This window comes from Oncorhynchus nerka, unplaced genomic scaffold, assembly GCF_034236695.1.
Source record: "Oncorhynchus nerka isolate Pitt River unplaced genomic scaffold, Oner_Uvic_2.0 unplaced_scaffold_755, whole genome shotgun sequence".
In the NCBI taxonomy this organism is placed as follows: domain Eukaryota; kingdom Metazoa; phylum Chordata; class Actinopteri; order Salmoniformes; family Salmonidae; genus Oncorhynchus; species Oncorhynchus nerka.
In genome coordinates this window covers 1-21,672 of record NW_027040456.1, presented here as the reverse complement: position 1 = coordinate 21,672, position 21,672 = coordinate 1, and the positions used below count along the sequence as shown (strand labels likewise).

Here is a 21,672-nt window from a genome sequence, read left to right as displayed (position 1 = left end):
CCCTCTGTGGCCCTAATATTCTATCATTTTATATATAGCCTTATAGTCTATGGGAAACTGTAAATTATCTAATGATAGCAACATCATCTAAAAATCATTTTTTATCCAAAATCATTGAAATTAATGATCACAAACGTTTAAATAATAACAGTGGGTCTAGTTATATGTGATAACAATGTATAGTGAGCAGTGAAATAACTATTGGTTTCCATTTGTGGTGACTGCTGACTGACATTAGGGATGAGATTAAATAGATCCTGGAATTTAGCCTGGTCTGGAGCAGGCTAGCTCCACAGAATAAATCTCCATGGTAATTTATACCATAACATATCCTCCTGCCCCCTATCCATCTTTAGTGCAACCGGATTACGGATCAATTGAGCCAGGATCACCAAGATATCCTGGCTTAATCCCTTATCCTAGTTTTGTGCAACAGGCCCCAGGTGTGTATTTACCTCAGTGTGTATTTACCTCAGTGTGTATTTACCTCAGTGTGTATTTACCTCAGTGTGTATTTACCTCAGTGTGTATTTACCTCAGTGTGTATTTACCTCAGTGTGTATTTACCTCAGTGTGTATTTACCTCAGTGTGTATTTACCTCAGTGTGTATTTACCTCAGTGTGTATTTACCTCAGTGTGTATTTACCTCAGTGTGTATTTACCTCAGTGTGTATTTACCTCAGTGTGTATTTACCTCAGTGTGTATTTACCTCAGTGTGTATTTACCTCAGTCAAGCACATGATCAGGTAACGCCTTGCTTTTTCAACTGTGTGTTTGCTGGTTTTATTGGACAGATAGAGAACAGTAGAGGAGCTCCATTCAGATGACAGGGAATCTTCCAACCAGGGTTTCTGAAAGTTATGGGACATGGACAACCCTAACCTCACCAGAACATAAAGTCGACAGGTTTCTGAAAGTTATGGGACATGGACAACCCTAACCTCACCAGAACATAAAGTAGACAGGTTTCTGAAAGTTATGGGACATGGACAACCCTAACCTCACCAGAACATAAAGTAGACAGGTTTCTGGAAAGTTATGGGACATGGACAGCCCTAACCTCACCAGAACATAAAGTCGACAGGTTTCTGAAAGTTATGGGACATGGACAGCCCCAACCTCACCAGAACATAAAGTCGACAGGTTTCTGAAAGTTATGGGACATGGACAGCCCTAACCTCACCAGAACATAAAGTCGACAGGTTTCTGAAAGTTATGGGACATGGACAGCCCTAACCTCACCAGAACATAAAGTCGACAGGTTTCTGAAAGTTATGGGACATGGACAGCCCTAACCTCACCAGAACATAAAGTCGACAGGTTTCTGAAAGTTATGGGACATGGACAGCCCTAACCTCACCAGAACATAAAGTCGACAGGTTTCTGAAAGTTATGGGACATGGACAACCCTAACCTCACCAGAACATAAAGTAGACAGGTTTCTGGAAAGTTATGGGACATGGACAGCCCTAACCTCACCAGAACATAAAGTCGACAGGTTTCTGAAAGTTATGGGACATGGACAGCCCTAACCTCACCAGAACATAAAGTCGACAGGTTTCTGAAAGTTATGGGACATGGACAGCCCTAACCTCACCAGAACATAAAGTCGACAGGTTTCTGAAAGTTATGGGACATGGACAGCCCTAACCTCACCAGAACATAAAGTCGACAGGTTTCTGAAAGTTATGGGACATGGACAGCCCTAACCTCACCAGAACATAAAGTCGACAGGTTTCTGAAAGTTATGGGACATGGACAGCCCTAACCTCACCAGAACATAAAGTCGACAGGTTTCTGAAAGTTATGGGACATGGACAACCCTAACCTCACCAGAACATAAAGTAGACAGGTTTCTGGAAAGTTATGGGACATGGACAGCCCTAACCTCACCAGAACATAAAGTCGACAGGTTTCTGAAAGTTATGGGACATGGACAGCCCCAACCTCACCAGAACATAAAGTCTACAGGTTTCTGAAAGTTATGGGACATGGACAGCCCTAACCTCACCAGAACATAAAGTCGACAGGTATCTGAAAGTTATGGGACATGGACAGCCCTAACCTCACCAGAACATAAAGTCGACAGGTTTCTCGTTACGGATACATTTCACTCTAGTTCAACATGCGATCCAATGAACTCTGCACATGCATGTAATCCTGGGTACATACATGTAATCCTGGACACATACATGTAATCCTGGGCACATACATGTAATCCTGGGCACATACATGTAATCCTGGGTACATACATGTAATCCTGGGTACATACATGTAATCCTGGACACATACATGTAATCCTGGGCACATACATGTAATCCTGAGCACATACATGTAATCCTGGGTACATACATGTAATCCTGGGCACATACATGTAATCCTGGGCACATACATGTAATCCTGAGCACATACATGTAATCCTGGACACATACATGTAATCCTGGGCACATACATGTAATCCTGGGTACATACATGTAATCCTGGACACATACATGTAATCCTGGGCACATACATGTAATCCTGAGCACATACATGTAATCCTGAGCACGTACATGTAATCCTGGACACATACATGTAATCCTGGGCACATACATGTAATCCTGGACACATACATGTAATCCTGAGCACATACATGTAATCCTGGACACATACATGTAATCCTGGGCACATACATGTAATCCTGGACACATACATGTAATCCTGGGCACATACATGTAATCCTGGTGCACATACATGTAATCCTGGGCACATACATGTAATCCTGGTGCATATACATCACATACATGTAATCCTGGGCACATACATGTAATCCTGGGCACATATATGTAATCCTGAGCACATACATGTAATCCTGGACACATACATGTAATCCTGAGCACATACATGTAATCCTGGGCACATACATGTAATCCTGGACACATACATGTAATCCTGGGCACATACATGTAATCCTGGGCACATACATGTAATCCTGGGCACATACATGTAATCCTGAGCACATACATGTAATCCTGGGCACATACATGTAATCCTGGGCACATACATGTAATCCTGGACACATACATGTAATCATGGTGCACATACATGTAATCCTGGGCACATACATGTAATCCTGGGCACATACACGTTTCTCATACTAATACAGTTATAACTCCCTCTACAGAAGAGCATCTAGTAAGACGAGTTACTCAGTGAAATATTACTGCACTGTTGAAGCGAGGAACACAAGCATTTCCCTACACCCGCAATACCATCTGATAAATATGTGTATGTGACCAATAACATCTGTTAAATATGGACCAATAAACATCTGTTAAATATGTGTATGTGACCAATAACATTTATTAAATATGGACCAATAACATCTGTTAAATATGGACCAATAACATCTGTTAAATATGGACCAATAGCATCTGTTAAATATGTACCAATACCATCTGATAAATATGTGTATGTGACCAATAACATCTGCTAAATATGTGTATGTGACCAATAACATCTGCTAAATATGTGTATGTGACCAATAACATCTGCTAAATATGGACCAATAACATCTGCTAAATATGGACCAATAACATCTGTTAAATATGGACCAATAACATCTGTTAAATATGTGTATGGACCAATAACATCTGTTAAATATGTGTATGGACCAATAACATCTGTTAAATATGTGTATGGACCAATAACATCTGTTAAATATGGACCAATACCATCTGATAAATATGTGTATGGACCAATTTGATTTGACTAGAATACTCAGGATCTCAGTTCCTGTCAAAACACTTGATTAAGAACTACATGGACATATACCAGTTATACCATATTTATGATAAACACAAACATCTTACAACTCACATATGAGTGTCTACTAAGACTTGAGAATAAATATAAATTATATAAATTCTAATGTTGTTATAAAACACAGCTTGTTATTATGTTGTTGTGTGGTCCCCGGGGCAGCAGGTGGCGCTGTGGAATATCTAAGGAACCTAAGGGCCTCCAGGCAGTGTGGAGCGCAGGAAGCGAGGATAAGAGTCTTTGGCCATCAGGTGGTAGACGTGTTGTTGGGCCTCGTGGAATGTGTCGCCTGCAGGCTCCTCCATCACTCTCAGTAGAGCCTCCCTGGTCTCAGCATCCAGGTTCACCTGGCAACAACACACACAATGTTCAGACAACGCCTGTACAACGTTCACTAGCATCCTGTCCAGGGGTGTACTTTACATCGAGCTTCCTTATGCTACAGAAATAAAATATGAGAAATGGGCTGGACTGTTCTGGCTCAGACAAGGCTTACTTACTTCTACAACATTCACACAACATCTATACAACGTCTGTAAAATGTATATACAACATTTAGACAGCATCTACACAACACTCCACCTACCTCCTGTGGTGAACCAGGGTTGATGTACTGGCAGTACATAGACTGGGCCTTGGCCCCCTGCTGCCATGGGGGTAACCCTGTACTCCTCACAGGCCAACCAGAACTGCAGGTTCTCCTCACTGAACTCAGACTGCAGGAACCAGAGGAAAGCTTTCTGGCCAACTGGTAGAAGGGGGGCATTTCAACAAGTCAAACTATACATTGCCACGGAAACGTATCAGTGTAATTAGAGAGAGAGAAAGAGAAGGAGGGAGAGAAGAGAAGAGGCAGAGAGGGGGAGAGAGAAGAGGGAGAAAGCGAATAAGAGATAGGGAGGGAGAGTGAAGAGAGAGGGGACTGAAAGAAGGAGAGAGAAGTGAGAGGGAGATAGAAGAAAGAGTGACAAAGAGATGAGAGCGGGAGAGAAAGGGAAGAGAGGAAAGAGAAGAGCGATAGAAGAGAGAGGGGACAAAGAAGAGAGAGAGAGAAGAGAGATGGACTAGATCTTACTCTTGCTGTTGAGTAGAGACTCCAGATCCTGAAGAGTCCTGTCCTCATGGACCCTTTAGAACAGGCATGAGGTTATAGAGAAAGAGATTAGGGAGAAGCTCTGATGTCAGCTAAACAACCCACAGTTCCTGACGTAACTCAAGACTGCAGTAGCTCACTGGTGTAGAATGGTAGGTAGGTAGGTAGACAGACAGACAGACAGACAGACAGACCGTGAGAAAGAGAGACACATCCTCAGGTAATCCACACACAGACAGACAGATACACACAGACACACAGACAGACAGACCGTGAGAAAGAGAGACACATCCTCAGGTAATCCACACACAGACAGACAGATACACACAGACACACAGACAGACAGACAGACAGACCGTGAGAAAGAGAGACACATCCTCAGGTTACCTGTGTTTGTGATGTGTCCACTCCTGTTTGTCAGCCAGGTGACTCAACTTCACCCGCATCCCCTTTGCTCTGGAACACACACACACAACACACACACATTTAGTTTGTTCTCTATATCTAAAAATCTAATCATATCAACCTTCTCCTTCAACAAAACACACTGGTCTCTCTTTAGAAACTATGACACATCCTCACACACTACACAATACATACTACACAATACATACTACACAATACACAATACATACTACACACTACACAATACATACTACACACTACACAATACATACTACACAATACACAATACATACTACACACTACACAATACATACTACACACTACACAATACATACTACATACTACACAATACATACTACACACTACACAATACATACTACACACTACACAATACATACTACATACTACACAATACATACTACACAATACATACTACACAATACATACTACATACTACACAATACATACTACACACTACACAATACATACTACACACTACATACTACACAATACATACTACACAATACATACTACACAATACATACTACACAATACACAATACATACTACACAATACACAATACATACTACACACTACATACTACACACTACATACTACACAATACATACTACACACTACATACTACACAATACACAATACATACTACACAATACACAATACATACTACACACTACATACTACACAATACATACTACACACTACATACTACACAATACATACTACACAATACATACTACACAATACATACTACACAATACACAATACATACTACACAATACACAATACATACTACACACTACATACTACACAATACATACTACACACTACATACTACACACTACATACTACACAATACATACTACACAATACACAATACATACTACACACTACATACTACACAATACATACTACACACTACATACTACACACTACATACTACACAATACATACTACACAATACACAATACATACTACACAATACACAATACATACTACACAATACACAATACATACTACACACTACATACTACACAATACATACTACTACACACTACATACTACACAATACATACTACATACTACACAATACATACTACTACACACTACATACTACACACTACATACTACACACTACATACTACACACTACATACTACACAATACATACTACACAATACATACTACACACTACATACTACACAATACATACTACTACACGCTACATACTACATACCAGGGGAGGACGGCTCATAATAATGACCGGAACGGAGTAAATGGACTGGCATCCAACCATGTGTTGATGTATTTGATACCATTCCACCCATTCTGCTCCAGTCATTACCATGAGCCCCATCCTCCCCAGTTATGGTGGCACCAACCTCCTGTGCTACACATTTCATACTACACACTACACACTACATACAGTACTACATACTACACACTACACACTACATACAGTACTACATACTACACACTACACACTACATACAGTACTACATACTACACACTACATACAGTACTACATACTACACACTACACACTACATACAGTACTACATACTACACACTACATACAGTACTACATACTACACACTACATACAGTACTACATACTACACACTACATACAGTACTACATACTACACACTACATACTACACACTACATACAGTACTACATACTTCCATACTCACTTCTCCAAGCATGACGAGGGAAGGGAGGACAGTCCTTTACACATTTCAGCACGTGGGAAGGAAATTAACGAAACAAACAAAAAATGTGAAACCAGCTGTTGTATTCTGGTGTGTGCTCCTTCCTGTTCTGTGTCTGTGCTCCTTCCTGTTCTGTTCTGTGCTCCTTCCTGTCCTGTGTCTGTGCTCCTTCCTGTTCTGTGTCTGTGCTCCTTCCTGTTCTGTGTCTGTGCTCCTTCCTGTTCTGTGTCTGTGCACAAACTAACCCCCTACAGTGTATCAGCCCCTTTAATATACCTGCTTATCACACATGTTAATCTACCACACATCTGAGAACAGAATGAGGGAGGAGGATGGACGGGTGGATGGGGGAGAGATGGATGGATGGGGGAGAGATGGAGGGATGGGGGAGAGATGGATGGATGGATGGGGGAGAGATGGAGGGTAATGTAAGAGAGGAGGTGTACGTGTGCACCGACAACACCTGGCCGTTAATGTACCGGAACCGTTAACACCGGGAAAAGAAAGACGGGCCAGCACACACAATGAGGTAATCAGGAGACAGTGTGTGTGTGTGTCAGAGATCGAATGGCCAGTCTGTCAGCATGTGTGTTCTCACTTCTCAGCCAACCAGTCAGTGTGATGGGAAGTCCATTCACCAGAGAGAGGGGTGATGACAGACGAACAGGTGATACACTGGCCTCACCACTCCAACTATGGAAAGTGTGTGTGTGTGTGTGTGTGTGTGCGTGTGCGTGTGGGTGTGCATGCGGCTTGGTTTGTGGGGAGATTTCCCACTTCCCCATGATGACAAAGGCTATTTTAAGTTTAGGGGTTCAGGTTAGAATTAGGGTAACAGGTTAGTGGGGTAGGTTTAGGGTTTAGGGTTAGGTTTTGGGTTAGGAGTTAGGTTTTGGGTTAGGGGTTAGGAGTTAGGGCTTAGGTTTTGGGTTAGGGGGTAGGAGTTAGGTTTAGGGTTTTGGGTTAGGTTTAGGGTTTAGGGTTTTGGGTTAGGGGTTAGGAGTTAGGTTTAGGGTTTTGGGTTAGGGGTTAGGAGTTAGGTTTAGGGTTTTAGGTTAGGGGTTAGGAGTTAGGTTTTGGGTTAGGTTTAGGGTTTTGGGTTAGGAGTTGGGGAAAATAGGATTTGAATAGAAATACATTTTAGGTCCCCATGAGGATAAAACATAACATATGTTTGTGAAAACAAGAGAGAGAGAGAGAGAGAGAGAGAGAGAGAGAGAGAGAGAGTGCCAGGTGTGACTAGTTGTAACAGGTGTACTAGTTGTAACAGGTGACTAGTTGTAACATGTGACTAGTTGTAACAGGTGACTAGTTGTAACAGGTGACTAGTTGTAACAGGAGACTAGTTGTAACAGCTGACTAGTTGTAACAGGTGACTAGTTGTAACAGGTGTATAGTTGGAACAGGTGACTAGTTGGAACAGGTGACTAGTTGTAACATGTGTGAGTAGTTGGAACAGGTGACTAGTTGTAACAGGTGACTAGTTGTAATAGGTGTGACTAGTTGTAACATGTGACTAGTTGTAACAGGTGACTAGTTGTAACAGGTGACTAGTTGGAACAGGTGACTAGTTGTAACAGGTGACTAGTTGTAACAGCTGACTAGTTGTAACAGGTGACTAGTTGGAACAGGTGACTAGTTGTAACATGTGTGACTAGTTGTAACAGCTGACTAGTTGTAACAGCTGACTATTTGGAACAGATGACTAGTTGTAACAGGTGACTAGTTGGAACAGGTGACAAGTTGTAACAGGTAACTAGTTGTAACAGGAGACTAGTTGTAACAGCTGACTAGTTGTAACAGGTGACTAGTTGTAACATGTGACTAGTTGTAACAGGTGACTAGTTGTAACAGGTGACTAGTTGTAACAGGAGACTAGTTGTAACAGCTGACTAGTTGTAACAGGTGACTAGTTGTAACAGGTGTATAGTTGGAACAGGTGACTAGTTGGAACAGGTGACTAGTTGTAACATGTGTGAGTAGTTGGAACAGGTGACTAGTTGTAACAGGTGACTAGTTGTAATAGGTGTGACTAGTTGTAACATGTGACTAGTTGTAACAGGTGACTAGTTGTAACAGGTGACTAGTTGGAACAGGTGACTAGTTGTAACAGGTGACTAGTTGTAACAGCTGACTAGTTGTAACAGGTGACTAGTTGGAACAGGTGACTAGTTGTAACATGTGTGACTAGTTGTAACAGCTGACTAGTTGTAACAGCTGACTATTTGGAACAGATGACTAGTTGTAACAGGTGACTAGTTGGAACAGGTGTGAGTAGTTGTAACAGGCGTGACTAGTTGTAACAGGTGACTAGTTGTAACAGCTGACTAGTTGTAACATGTGACTAGTTGTAACATGTGTGACTAGTTGTAACAGGTAACTAGTTGTAATAGGTGACTAGTTGTAACATGTGTGACTAGTTGTAACATGTGTGATTAGTTGTAACAGGTATGACTAGTTGTAACAGGTGTACTAGTTGTAACAGGTGTACTAGTTGTAACAGGTGTGACTAGTTGTAACAGGTGGCAAGTTGTAACAGTTAACTAGTTGTAACATGAGACTAGTTGTAACAGGTGACTAGTTGGAACAGGTGTGAGTAGTTGTAACATGTGTGACTAGTTGTAACAGCTGACTAGTTGTAACAGCTGACTATTTGGAACAGATGACTAGTTGTAACAGCTGACTAGTTGGAACAGGTGACAAGTTGTAACAGGTAACTAGTTGTAACAGGAGACTAGTTGTAACAGCTGACTAGTTGTAACAGGTGACTAGTTGTAACATGTGACTAGTTGTAACAGGTGACTAGTTGTAACAGGTGACTAGTTGTAACAGGAGACTAGTTGTAACAGCTGACTAGTTGTAACAGGTGACTAGTTGTAACAGGTGTATAGTTGGAACAGGTGACTAGTTGGAACAGGTGACTAGTTGTAACATGTGTGAGTAGTTGGAACAGGTGACTAGTTGTAACAGGTGACTAGTTGTAATAGGTGTGACTAGTTGTAACAGGTGACTAGTTGTAACAGGTGTATAGTTGGAACAGGTGACTAGTTGGAACAGGTGACTAGTTGTAACATGTGTGAGTAGTTGGAACAGGTGACTAGTTGTAACAGGTGACTAGTTGTAATAGGTGTGACTAGTTGTAACATGTGACTAGTTGTAACAGGTGACTAGTTGTAACAGGTGACTAGTTGGAACAGGTGACTAGTTGTAACAGGTGACTAGTTGTAACAGCTGACTAGTTGTAACAGGTGACTAGTTGGAACAGGTGACTAGTTGTAACATGTGTGACTAGTTGTAACAGCTGACTAGTTGTAACAGCTGACTATTTGGAACAGATGACTAGTTGTAACAGGTGACTAGTTGGAACAGGTGTGAGTAGTTGTAACAGGCGTGACTAGTTGTAACAGGTGACTAGTTGTAACAGCTGACTAGTTGTAACATGTGACTAGTTGTAACATGTGTGACTAGTTGTAACAGGTAACTAGTTGTAATAGGTGACTAGTTGTAACATGTGTGACTAGTTGTAACATGTGTGATTAGTTGTAACAGGTATGACTAGTTGTAACAGGTGTACTAGTTGTAACAGGTGTACTAGTTGTAACAGGTGTGACTAGTTGTAACAGGTGGCAAGTTGTAACAGTTAACTAGTTGTAACATGAGACTAGTTGTAACAGGTGACTAGTTGGAACAGGTGTGAGTAGTTGTAACATGTGTGACTAGTTGTAACAGGTGACTAGTTGGAACAGGTGATTAGTTGTAACAGGTGACTAGTTAGAACAGGTGACTAGTTGGAACAGGTGTGAGTAGTTGTAACATGTGTGACTAGTTGTAACAGGTGACTAGTTGGAACAGGTGACCAGTTGGAACAGGTGTGAGTAGTTGTAACATGTGTGAGCAGTTGGAACAGGTGACTAGTTGTAACAGGTGACTAGTTGTAACAGCTGACTAGTTGTAACAGGTGACTAGTTGTAACAGGAGACTAGTTGTAACATGTGACTAGTTGTAACAGGTAACTAGTTGTAACAGGAGACTAGTTGTAACAGCTGACTAGTTGTAACAGGTGACTAGTTGTAACAGGTGACTAGTTGTAACAGCTGACTAGTTGGAACAGGTGACTAGTTGGAACAGGTGACTAGTTGTAACATGTGTGACTAGTTGTAACAGCTGACTAGTTGTAACAGCTGACTATTTGGAACAGGTGACTAGTTGGAACAGGTGTGAGTAGTTGTAACAGGTGTGACTAGTTGTAACAGGTGACTAGTTGTAACAGCTGACTAGTTGTAACATGTGACTAGTTGTAACATGTGTGACTAGTTGTAACAGGTGACTAGTTGTAATAGGTGACTAGTTGTAACATGTGTGACTAGTTGTAACATGTGTGACTAGTTGTAACAGGTGTACTAGTTGTAACAGGTGTGACTAGTTGTAACAGGTGGCAAGTTGTAACAGTTAACTAGTTGTAACATGAGACTAGTTGTAACAGGTGCCTAGTTGGAACAGGTGTGAGTAGTTGTAACAGGTGTGACTAGTTGTAACAGGTGACTAGTTGTAACAGGTGTCTAGTTGTAACAGGTGACTAGTTGTAACATGTGTGACTAGTTGTAACAGCTGACTAGTTGTAACAGCTGACTATTTGGAACAGGTGACTAGTTGTAACAGGTGACTAGTTGGAACAGGTGACTAGTTGGAACAGGTGACTAGTTGGAACAGGTGTGAGTAGTTGTAACATGTGTGACTAGTTGTAACAGGTGACTAGTTGGAACAGGTGTGAGTAGTTGTAACAGCTGACTAGTTGTAACAGGTGACTAGTTGTAACATGTGTGACTAGTTGTAACAGGTGACTAGTTGTAACATGTGTGACTAGTTGTAACAGGTGACTAGTTGTAACATGTGTGACTAGTTGTAACAGGTGACTAGTTGTAACATGTGTGACTAGTTGTGGTGACTAGTTGGAACAGGTGAACAGGTGACTAGTTGTAACATGACTAGTTGACTACTAGTTGTAACAGGTGACTAGTTGTAACATGTGTGACTAGTTGTAACAGGTGACTAGTTGTAACAGGTGACTAGTTGGAACAGGTGACTAGTTGTAACAGGTGTGAGTAGTTGTAACAGGTGACTAGTTGTAACATGTGTGACTAGTTGTAATAGGTGACTAGTTGTAACAGCTGACTAGTTGTAACAGGTGACAAGTTGTAATAGGTGACTAGTTGTAACAGCTGACTAGTTGTAACATGTGTGACTAGTTGTAATATGTGACTAGTTGTAACAGGTGACTATTTGTAACAGGTGACTAGTTGTAACAGGTGTGACTAGTTGTAACAGGTGACTAGTTGTAACATGTGTGACTAGTTGTAACAGCTGACTAGTTGTAACAGCTGACTATTTGGAACAGGTGACTAGTTGTAACAGGTGACTAGTTGTAACAGGTGACTAGTTGTAACAGGTGACTAGTTGGAACAGGTGTGAGTAGTTGTAACATGTGTGACTAGTTGTAACAGGTGACTAGTTGGAACAGGTGTGAGTAGTTGTAACAGCTGACTAGTTGTAACAGGTGACTAGTTGTAACAGGTGACTAGTTGTAACATGTGTGACTAGTTGTAACAGGTGACTAGTTGTAACATGTGTGACTAGTTGTAACAGGTGACTAGTTGTAACATGTGTGACTAGTTGTAACAGGTGACTAGTTGGAACAGGTGACTAGTTGTAACAGGTGTGAGTAGTTGTTTCAGGTGTGACTAGTTGTAACAGGTGACTAGTTGTAACATGTGTGACTAGTTGTAACATGTGACTAGTTGGAACAGGTGACTAGTTGTAATAGGTGACTAGTTGTAACAGCTGACTAGTTGTAACAGGTGACAAGTTGTAATATGTGACTAGTTGTAACAGCTGACTAGTTGTAACATGTGTGACTAGTTGTAATATGTGACTAGTTGTAACAGGTGACTAGTTAGAACAGGTGACTAGTTGTAACAGGTGTGACTAGTTGTAACAGGTGACAAGTTGTAACAGTTAACTAGTTGTAACAGGAGACTAGTTGTAACAGCTGACTAGTTGTAACAGGTGACTAGTTGTAACAGCTGACTAGTTGTAACATGTGTGACTAGTTGTAACAGGTGACTAGTTGTAACATGTGTGACTAGTTGTAACAGCTGACTAGTTGTAACATGTGTGATTAGTTGTAATAGGTGACTAGTTGGAACAGGTGACTAGTTGTAACAGGTGACTAGTTGTAACATGTGACTAGTTGTAACAGCTGACTAGTTGTAACATGTGTGACTAGTTGTAACAGCTGACTAGTTGTAACATGTGTGACTAGTTGTAACAGCTGACTAGTTGTAACATGTGTGACTAGTTGTAACAGCTGACTAGTTGTAACATGTGTGACTAGTTGTAACAGCTGACTAGTTGTAACATGTGTGACTAGTTGTAACAGGTGACTAGTTGTAACATGTGTGACTAGTTGTAACAGCTGACTAGTTGTAACATGTGTGATTAGTTGTAATAGGAGACTAGTTGTAACAGCTGACTAGTTGTAACATGTGTGATTAGTTGTAATAGGAGACTAGTTGTAACAGGTGACTAGTTGTAACATGTGACTAGTTGTAACAGGTGACTAGTTGTAACATGAGACTAGTTGTAACAGGTGACTAGTTGATAAGCCAGATGGTTGGGTGTGTGCTGGACATTTGTTTGAGAAGGCCACTTGACTTTATTTGAGTGTGTGTGTGGCCCCTATCTGTGTGTGTTACTGCAACACAGGACCATGTTATTGTTGCAAACATGATTTATAAAGGGGCATTCCTGGCATCAGGCCAACAGAGTGATTCATAATGTACTGAAAGAAAACATCATATAGTCTACAACATGTGGTTGTAGTCTACAAAATGTACAATGTCAATGAACTGTCATAGACTCAAGAACTATTACTACGATATTTCAGGATTGTATTATGAGAGCGAGTCCCACCATTAACTACGAGACCGTTTCAACAGTGTTTTTCAATTCACCTTGGGTCTTTGTGTGTGGGGACTGAACTAAAAGCGTGTCCCTGGTAGTCTACAGAGGGCTAGGCTACGGCGCAGACTCAAGACAACACATTCCTTCGACGCTTCGCTTTCTCAGTTGACGCGACGGCGACGGTTTCTGACGTGAAGCAAGGATACATTAGCAGCATTGGCCTAGATAATATGTTCTTCGCATGACAGCGACCCGACACGGACCAACTATTTGCAACGCTGCAAAGTGCGCATTTGCTGTCACATTCTGACGGATCGTAGCGTCAGGACGGTGCATTACAAACCACCCGGGGTTGGTGTGCGTCCCCAAAAAACAAGAGGACGACATGTATAGGCCTAATCTTTAAACGTCTCGGGCATATCCGTTACCGAGATGAATCTGACACTGGATTAAGGTTCCGGTTCTGGCAGGTTGCCGCGCTCCGTTCTAAAGCACCGAAAAAAGGAAGGGCTTTCTGTCTTTACTACTATGTTAGGTTACCGTCGCTTCCTGGTTTCTTGACGGATAAATAAACAACTATTTACAACCAATTGCGGGATAAAAACGGGTGTTAAAACTTTGAGATGATGTGTAACATGTATAGCATGACCGCGAATGGGAGCGCGTCGTGACGTCCACCGTTCGATTGTTTTTAATCTGCACATCTGTCTGTCCTTCTCCCGAGTGATTTACTGACCGAGTAGCCTGAATATTACAACAACAACACATATATCCTGATTTGGACATCGGACGCCGATGACTCTATAGACTATTCCACCGGGATCTAACCGACGCAGCCAACCGTCACCACGCATGGGTCCGCCGGGGGCTCGGATCCCCCGGGGCTGGAGGACCCAGGCCCGCTGCCAGGAGGATGGCGACCCGGAGAGGGAGAAGCGATGGGTGGAACTGTTCGAGGAACTAGACTTGAACGGTGATGGAGTCATCGATATCCACGAGCTCCGTGTGGGGTTGGCGAAACGTGGGCTCTCCCGCCGCGCGGTGGACCGGGTAAGCAGCCAACGAGCCCGGGCAGCAACTCGGCTGTCATTCGGTATACCTTGATGATGATCACGAATTACGTTTCTTTACGTGAAACGTTTGGCTATAGCCTAAACTCATACGGTGGGGTTCCCCCTAGCCATCACCAGTCACTAATTGCATGTTATGTGTGTGTGTGTGTGTGTGTGTGTGTGTGTGTGTGTGTGTGTGTGTGTGTGTGTGTGTGTGTGTGTGATGTCACTGATGAGGATTTTTCACCTCTTCCATATTCTACCCTACTCTGTTCTGTTCTACTCTATTAGACTCCTCTACAGGTCAGACAGTAGTCTGCTGTGGGTAGATTGGATATGTATTTGACTGTATTAGGCTCAGACAAGAGCAGGGCGGTGAACTCCACAGTATAGGCCAGGGGTGGGCAACTCCACAGAATAGGCCTGGGTGGGCAACTCCACAGTATAGGCCAGGGGTGGGCAACTCCACAGTATAGGCCAGGGGTGGGCAACTCCACAGTATAGGCCAGGGGTGGGCAACTCCACAGTATAGGCCTGGGCTGGGCAACTCCACAGTATAGGCCAGGGGTAGGCAACTCCACAGTATAGGCCAGGGGTGGGCAACTCCACAGTATAGGCCAGGGGTGGGCAACTCCACAGTATAGGCCAGGAGTGGGCAACTCCACAGTATAGGCCTGGGGTGGGCATCTCCACAGTATAGGCCTGGGCTGGGCAACTCCACAGTATAGGCCAGGGGTGGGCAACTCCACAGTATAGGCCTGGGCTGGGCAACTCCACAGTATAGGCCAGGGGTGGGCAACTCCACAGTATAGGCCTGGGCTGGGCAACTCCACAGTATAGGCCTGGGGTGGGCAACTCCACAGTATAGGGCTGGGCAACTCCACAGTATAGGCCAGGGGTGGGCAACTCCACAGTATAGGCCAGGGGTGGGCAACTCCACAGTATAGGCCAGGGGTGGGCAACTCCACAGTATAGGCCTGGGCTGGGCAACTCCACAGTATAGGCCAGGGGTAGGCAACTCCACAGTATAGGCCAGGGGTGGGCAACTCCACAGTATAGGCCAGGGGTGGGCAACTCCACAGTATAGGCCTGGGGTGGGCAACTCCACAGTATAGGCCAGGGGTGGGCAACTCCACAGTATAGGCCAGGGGTGGGCAACTCCACAGTATAGGCCAGGGGTGGGCAACTCCACAGTATAGGCCTGGGCTGGGCAACTCCACAGTATAGGCCTGGGGTGGGCAACTCCACAGTATAGGGCTGGGCAACTCCACAGTATAGGGCTGGGCAACTCCACAGTATAGGCCAGGGGTGGGCAACTCCACAGTATAGACCAGGGGTGGGCAACTCCACAGTATAGGCCAGGGGTGGGCAACTCCACAGTATAGGCCAGGGGTGGGCAACTCCACAGTATAGGCCAGGGGTGGGCAACTCCACAGTATAGGCCAGGGGTGGGCAACTCCACAGTATAGGCCTGGGGTGGGCAACTCCACAGTATAGGCCAGGGGTGGGCAACTCCACAGTATAGGCCTGGGCTGGGCAACTCCACAGTATAGGCCAGGGGTGGGCAACTCCACAGTATAGGCCTGGGCTGGGCAACTCCACAGTATAGGCCAGGGGTGGGCAACTCCACAGTATAGGCCTGGGCTGGGCAACTCCACAGTATAGGCCTGGGGTGGGCAACTCCACAGTATAGGGCTGGGCAACTCCACAGTATAGGCCAGGGGTGGGCAACTCCACAGTATAGGCCAGGGGTGGGCAACTCCACAGTATAGGCCAGGGGTGGGCAACTCCACAGTATAGGCCTGGGCTGGGCAACTCCACAGTATAGGCCAGGGGTAGGCAACTCCACAGTATAGGCCAGGGGTGGGCAACTCCACAGTATAGGCCAGGGGTGGGCAACTCCACAGTATAGGCCAGGAGTGGGCAACTCCACAGTATAGGCCTGGGGTGGGCATCTCCACAGTATAGGCCTGGGCTGGGCAACTCCACAGTATAGGCCAGGGGTGGGCAACTCCACAGTATAGGCCTGGGCTGGGCAACTCCACAGTATAGGCCAGGGGTGGGCAACTCCACAGTATAGGCCTGGGCTGGGCAACTCCACAGTATAGGCCTGGGGTGGGCAACTCCACAGTATAGGGCTGGGCAACTCCACAGTATAGGCCAGGGGTGGGCAACTCTACAGTATAGGCCAGGGGTGGGCAACTCCACAGTATAGGCCAGGGGTGGGCAACTCCACAGTATAGGCCTGGGCTGGGCAACTCCACAGTATAGGCCAGGGGTAGGCAACTCCACAGTATAGGCCAGGGGTGGGCAACTCCACAGTATAGGCCAGGGGTGGGCAACTCCACAGTATAGGCCTGGGGTGGGCAACTCCACAGTATAGGCCAGGGGTGGGCAACTCCACAGTATAGGCCAGGAGTGGGCAACTCCACAGTATAGGCCTGGGCTGGGCAACTCCACAGTATAGGCCTGGGCTGGGCAACTCCACAGTATAGGGCTGGGCAACTCCACAGTATAGGCCAGGGGTGGGCAACTCCACAGTATAGGCCAGGGGTGGGCAACTCCACAGTATAGGCCAGGGGTGGGCAACTCCACAGTATAGGCCTGGGCTGGGCAACTCCACAGTATAGGCCAGGGGTGGGCAACTCCACAGTATAGGCCAGGGGTGGGCAACTCCACAGTATAGGCCAGGGGTGGGCAACTCCACAGTATAGGCCTGGGCTGGGCAACTCCACAGTATAGGCCAGGGGTGGGCAACTCCACAGTATAGGCCAGGGTGGGCAACTCCACAGTATAGGCCAGGGGTGGGCAACTCCACAGTATAGGCCTGGGGTGGGCAACTCCACAGTATAGGCCAGGGGTGGGCAACTCCACAGTATAGGCCAGGAGTGGGCAACTCCACAGTATAGGCCTGGGCTGGGCAACTCCACAGTATAGGCCTGGGCTGGGCAACTCCACAGTATAGGGCTGGGCAACTCCACAGTATAGGCCAGGGGTGGGCAACTCCACAGTATAGGCCAGGGGTGGGCAACTCCACAGTATAGGCCAGGGGTGGGCAACTCCACAGTATAGGCCTGGGGTGGGCAACTCCACAGTATAGGCCAGGGGTGGGCAACTCCACAGTATAGGCCTGGGCTGGGCAACTCCACAGTATAGGCCTGGGGTGGGCAACTCCACAGTATAGGGCTGGGCAACTCCACAGTATAGGCCAGGGGTGGGCAACTCCACAGTATAGGCCAGGGGTGGGCAACTCCACAGTATAGGCCAGGGGTGGGCAACTCCACAGTATAGGCCTGGGCTGGGCAACTCCACAGTATAGGCCAGGGGTAGGCAACTCCACAGTATAGGCCAGGGGTGGGCAACTCCACAGTATAGGCCAGGGGTGGGCAACTCCACAGTATAGGCCAGGAGTGGGCAACTCCACAGTATAGGCCTGGGGTGGGCATCTCCACAGTATAGGGCTGGGCAACTCCACAGTATAGGCCAGGGGTGGGCAACTCCACAGTATAGGCCTGGGCTGGGCAACTCCACAGTATAGGCCAGGGGTGGGCAACTCCACAGTATAGGCCTGGGCTGGGCAACTCCACAGTATAGGCCTGGGGTGGGCAACTCCACAGTATAGGGCTGGGCAACTCCACAGTATAGGCCAGGGGTGGGCAACTCCACAGTATAGGCCAGGGGTGGGCAACTCCACAGTATAGGCCAGGGGTGGGCAACTCCACAGTATAGGCCTGGGCTGGGCAACTCCACAGTATAGGCCAGGGGTAGGCAACTCCACAGTATAGGCCAGGGGTGGGCAACTCCACAGTATAGGCCAGGGGTGGGCAACTCCACAGTATAGGCCTGGGGTGGGCAACTCCACAGTATAGGCCAGGGGTGGGCAACTCCACAGTATAGGCCAGGAGTGGGCAACTCCACAGTATAGGCCTGGGCTGGGCAACTCCACAGTATAGGCCTGGGCTGGACAACTCCACAGTATAGGGCTGGGCAACTCCACAGTATAGGCCAGGGGTGGGCAACTCCACAGTATAGGCCAGGGGTGGGCAACTCCACAGTATAGGCCAGGGGTGGGCAACTCCACAGTATAGGCCTGGGCTGGGCAACTCCACAGTATAGGCCAGGGGTGGGCAACTCCACAGTATAGGCCAGGGGTGGGCAACTCCACAGTATAGGCCAGGGGTGGGCAACTCCACAGTATAGGCCTGGGCTGGGCAACTCCACAGTATAGGCCAGGGGTGGGCAACTCCACCGTATAGGCCAGGGGTGGCAACTCCACAGTATAGGCCAGGGGTGGGCAACTCCACAGTATAGGCCTGGGGTGGGCAACTCCACAGTATAGGCCAGGGGTGGGCAACTCCACAGTATAGGCCAGGAGTGGGCAACTCCACAGTATAGGCCTGGGCTGGGCAACTCCACAGTATAGGCCTGGGCTGGGCAACTCCACAGTATAGGGCTGGGCAACTCCACAGTATAGGCCAGGGGTGGGCAACTCCACAGTATAGGCCAGGGTGGGCAACTCCACAGTATAGGCCAGGGGTGGGCAACTCCACAGTATAGGCCTGGGCTGGGCAACTCCACAGTATAGGCCAGGGGTGGGCAACTCCACAGTATAGGCCAGGGGTGGGCAACTCCACAGTATAGGCCAGGGGTGGGCAACTCCACAGTATAGGCCTGGGCTGGGCAACTCCACAGTATAGGCCAGGGGTGGGCAACTCCACAGTATAGGCCTGGGCTGGGCAACTCCACAGTATAGGCCTGGGGTGGGCAACTCCACAGTATAGGCCTGGGGTGGGCAACTCCACAGTATAGGCCAGGGGTGGGCAACTCCACAGTATAGGCCGGGGGTGGGCAACTCCACAGTATAGGCCTGGGGTGGGCAACTCCACAGTATAGGCCAGGGGTGGGCAACTCCACAGTATAGGCCAGGGGTGGGCAACTCCACAGTATAGGCCTGGGGTGGGCAACTCCACAGTATAGGCCAGGGGTGGGCAACTCCACAGTATAGGCCAGGAGTGGGCAACTCCACAGTATAGGCCTGGGCTGGGCAACTCCACAGTATAGGCCTGGGCTGGGCAACTCCACAGTATAGGGCTGGGCAACTCCACAGTATAGGCCAGGGGTGGGCAACTCCACAGTATAGGCCAGGGGTGGGCAACTCCACAGTATAGGCCAGGGGTGGGCAACTCCACAGTATAGGCCTGGGCTGGGCAACTCCACAGTATAGGCCAGGGGTAGGCAATAGGCCAGGGTCCACAGTATAGGCCAGGGGTGGGCAACTCCACAGTATAGGCCAGGGGTGGGCAACTCCACAGTATAGGGCTGGGCAACTCCACAGTATAAGCCAGGGTGGGCAACTCCACAGTATAGGCCAGGGGTAGGGCAACTCCACAGTATAGGCCAGGGGTGGGCAACTCCACAGTATAGGCCTGGGCTGGGCAACTCCACAGTATAGGCCAGGGGTGGGCAACTCCACAGTATAGGCCAGGGTGGGCAACTCCACAGTATAGGCCAGGGGTGGGCAACTCCACAGTATAGGCCTGGGGTGGGCAACTCCACAGTATAGGCCAGGGGTGGGCAACTCCACAGTATAGGCCAGGGGTGGGCAACTCCACAGTATAGGCCTGGGCTGGGCAACTCCACAGTATAGGCCTGGCCAGGGGTGGGCTGGGCAACTCCACAGTATAGGCCAGGGGGTGGGCAACTCCACAGTATAGGCCAGGGGTGGGCAACTCCACAGTATAGGCCAGGGGTGGGCAACTCCACAGTATAGGCCTGGGGTGGGCAACTCCACAGTATAGGCCTGGGCTGGGCAACTCCACAGTATAGGCCAGGGGTGGGCAACTCCACAGTATAGGCCTGGGGTGGGCAACTCCACAGTATAGGCCTGGGGTGGGCAACTCCACAGTATAGGCCAGGGGTGGGCAACTCCACAGTATAGGCCTGGGGTGGGCAACTCCACAGTATAGGCCAGGGGTGGGCAACTCCACAGTATAGGCCTGGGGTGGGCAACTGCAGTCCTCTGGGCTGAGTGGTGTCACACCTTTCCATCCCCAGCAAACACAGCTGGTTAAACTAATGACAATTTACACTGAAGATCATGATCTGTACCCTGCATACTGACTCCGTACCGTTATTGTTATGTTATTGTGTTACTTTGTATTTACATTAGTTTATTTGGTAAATATTCTCTTATTAAACTCTTCTTGAACTGCCTGGTTGGTTAAGAGCTTGTAAGTACAGATTTCACGGTAAGGTCTACACTTGTTGTATTCTGCGCATGTGACAAATAAAGTTTGATTTGATGATGAAATGATTATTGGAGTCAGGTGTGTCAGCTGGGGGCAAACATTTGACACCAATCAGGGCCTGCAGTTGCCCATCCCTGGTATAGGCTATACGAAGGTAGCCTGAGTGCCAGTCAGTTTGTGCTATCATGCCAAACATGTCTTGACAATGACAGCAATGGAGCTGGCAAAAGCACTAACACATCTGGGATATGAAGATAGATAGGTAACCTCCTGAGACCACCAGGCTATATGAAGATAGATAGGTAACCTGGAATGAAGATAGATAGGTAACCTGGAATGTGAAGCTACATCTGACCTCTGGCTGAACTCTGAACTCTGACTGC

At 46.7% G+C, this 21,672-nt stretch overlaps 1 pseudogene; it reads right to left on the bottom strand.

The window, feature by feature from the left end:
- Positions 1–3,792: 3,792 nt before the first annotated feature.
- LOC135571134 (regulator of G-protein signaling 4-like) lies at positions 3,793–7,506 on the bottom strand (annotated as a pseudogene).
- Between the last annotated feature and the right edge of the window lie 14,166 nt (positions 7,507–21,672).